The following is a 3,627-nucleotide window of genomic DNA, read 5'->3' as shown; positions in this document are numbered from 1 at the left end:
ATATATGGGTAAATGTAATGAGAAGCAAGTTAGACAATCTCTAAAGGTGGTGGCACTTAACCTCCTTCAACCTTGCTTTTCACATGGTCAGCTGTATGTGGATTTTCTAGAATTGGAGATGAAAAGGGCCTCTACATTTTCAGTGATAAATATGGCAAGACAGAAAACACAGTATATGAAGAAGCACTTACATGAATAGTAGGCCCATACGACGTGTTTCTGCCTCGTTACGCTTCACTTGTTACTAATCCTAAATCCGTCGTCCCGAGACCACTAAACACTGTCATTCTTACATTTAAACAGAAAATATTAAATTTGCTGATGTCTACAAAACATTTCCAGGTTGGAAATAATTAATTAGAGACATAGTATGCCGCAAAGTTTAAAATATAGGCATGTATAATTAAGCACAGTGAGATCTAATTATATCTGGGTGAAATCATCCATACTCACTGGTGTGTTCACATACTCACTGACCATCTGTAGAATTTCTCTCTCTAGATAGTATTCTCAGCAAATATATTCGCCTCGTTTGTGTGTACACAAACATGTACGTATAACTATATTCATAGTTTTATGTCACACAGTTAACTTATAAGCTTCGTTGCTTCGTGCGCGACTAATTAATTATATTTTATATTAGGCTGTTACATTATAAATTATGTTCTACTTTGGGCATTTAGATTATAGAGTGAAGGCTGTCCGTTGAGAATATTCCAGTTTTCATTCTTTAATCATATCATAATTACCGTGAAATTTTAAACCAAGTTGATCTGAGGTAAAATAAAGCAGAACTTGAGCAAAATATTGTTTTGTACAATACGAATTTTTTCATTGTCTTTGTGTTCAAAATTGATAGAATCTATCTTTTGTTTCTAAGTGTTTTTTTCTCAATAATTCAACGAAAGATCTGGCCACTGGGTAGATTCAACTATGATAAAAGAGAGTTCTTAGGGGCATTCTTCCTTTATATAGTTCTGTTAACGTATGATAATGTGTTCTGTGTTGTTGAATTAACTTTCAAATATTTTCTCTTTAAACCCACCTCTAGGTATGGCTTCGTTATAATCAAGTGTGGCTCCAGTTAAAATTTGATTATTTGCCAATTGTAAAGAATCGGTGTAAGTGAGAAAGAGCGAGTGAGAGATAGATATATATATATAGATAGATATATATATATATATAGAGAGAGAGAGAGAGAGATAGAGAGAGAGGGGGTTTCTTACTAGGTTTTTAGCGATGTTCTAAGAAAGGTTTGAGGGTCTTATCATAGTTCAAAGATACGTTAGGTTTCTTAAAAGAGAGATAAAGTGTGTTTCAAAGATCTCAAGTAACATCAACAATTTCGCTTTGGTAAGGTTTGCGTCAATGGCAATCAGAAATTATTCTTCTTCCTCAGATTCTAAATATAATATCTTTGTGAATTCCTCTATCTTTCTCTGTCTTATCTTTCTCTGCGTTAACGTACGTACATGGCTGTAGATATGCACATAAAATCAAACAAATCAACACTCATATGCAATAACACATATTTACGCATGTATAAACATGCGCACACACACGTAATATATATATATGTTCACGCATACATAAACACATATATGCGCACGCACACTCATATGTGCAAATACACATACTTGTGTACATGCTTTAATGTGGCGGACAATTAAAATGTATATGGACACACTTCATCGGCATGAAGTTGGAGTGTACGGCTACACACGATTATCATTACCAGTATGGCCTGCGTTATTCTTCTGCCTGTATTCTGATATTCTTGAATGACAGATTTTTTTTTATGTCAATTCCCTTTACATTACAGGATTGCAAAGTCAAAGACCTTATATTGTCTTTTTGTGTTTTCTTCCTGACGTCCACGGTCATATTTGGTGTGTCTCTTGTTTCAATATTACTTTCTACAGTGAAATCCTCTAAGATCATTTGTAATTTACCATCATAGTATCTGGTTCTTCTTCATACCAAACATAACCTAACTTCGAATCCACAAATTTGAGTAAAACCTGATGCAATATTCACTGATACTTTCATGCATGTACCTATATTCTTTTTGTGCTGGTTTTTTTGCATTGATTTAACAGCTATATTATTATTTCTCCGTTCTCACAAATTCCGCTTTTGCTCTCTCATTGAATTTTATTAATATTTGTCTTCATCTTCGTTCGTTGTAATTTCTTGTTTCTGGGCGACTCTAATTTGTGATTCAGTTTCTCATTTCAGAACTCTTCTCTCCACCACAACCAACGTTTTTATTTGCAATATCCCTGGTTTGTCGTATGTATGAATCGGCTCGGTAATTCTTTCCGATATTTATTCTGCCGCTCTTCGACTCTTCTTCCTGTAACTCTGTGTTTCAATGACATCTGAAAACAAAGTTTTAAAACCCAAGATTACAGCGCTGGAAGTTTCTTCTATATTTAACAAACTTCCACTCCTCTAGTTTCTTTTTCGATTTGTTGCTAAGAAGATCCTTTCCAAATTACATTTACGGTGCTCGGCGTTGTGTTTTACGAGAACCCTTCAAGTTTCTCTCTCCGATTCCGAGCTCTCTGTATTTGTCTGCTAATTAAATATCGTGGAGTACGAACACTCGCCTGGCCTACAAATTGATTTGTATAACGACATTCTCTCCTGTCAGTTTAGTTTCGAACCAGTAACAAATACTTTTCTTTTACACTTGATGGACTTAGCCATTTACTGCTCCGTTACATTATCGTTCTGTAGCACATTTATCCGTCATTCTCTCACGAGGACCAAATAATATTACGTTATATTCATAATATCGGATTTCACTCTCTCGGATTAACTTTTTTTCCTTCTGACTTAAACTGCACGCATATTCACCACAAGCTGCGTACACATATACTTACTAAATATTCCTTAATTTTAAGAATAAGTGGATCCATGCATTTCTGGTGTTTCTTTTAATGTCCTTTCTTTTTCAGCGGAGGAAGGAGGTGATGATAATTCTTTGAGCAGATGATTATTTTCATTCACTGTAGTAAGCTTACAGGATTTTCAAGGTGCAATTAACGAAATTTCGAATATTTTCATGATGATGCGTCTTCCTGCGCCTTAAAGTTTTCATTCTGATATTGCACAATATTTTTTCTCCTTTTATTAATTTGTTTGGAATTTTCCTCCAGCTTCCTCAGTTGTGAGCGTGTTAGCATTTAGTTTTATACTATTATTTCTCTTATTTTCTTCAGGAATCATAAATAGGCGCAGGAGTGGCTGTGTGGTAAGTAGCTTGCTTACCAACCACATGGTTCCGGGTTCATTCCCACTGCGTGGCACCTCGGGCAAGTGTCTTCTACTATAGTCTCGGGCCGACCAAAGCCTTGTGAGTGGATTTGGTAGACGGAAACTGAAAGAAGCCTGTCGTATATATGTATATATATATATATATATATGTTTGTGTGTGTGTGTTTGTCCCACAAACATCGCTTGACAACCGATGGTGGTGTGTTTACGTCCCCGTAACTTAGCGGTTCGGCAACAAGAGACCGATAGAATAAGTACTAGGCATCTAAAGAATAAGTCCTGGGGTCGATTTACTCGACTAAAGGCGGTGCTCCAGCATGGCCACAGTCAAATGACTGAAACAAG

This window comes from Octopus bimaculoides, chromosome 22 (genome assembly GCF_001194135.2).
Source record: "Octopus bimaculoides isolate UCB-OBI-ISO-001 chromosome 22, ASM119413v2, whole genome shotgun sequence".
Taxonomy (NCBI): Eukaryota; Metazoa; Mollusca; class Cephalopoda; order Octopoda; family Octopodidae; genus Octopus; species Octopus bimaculoides.
The sequence above is the reverse complement of the archived record's forward strand: the minus strand, read 5'-3'. Positions refer to the sequence as shown.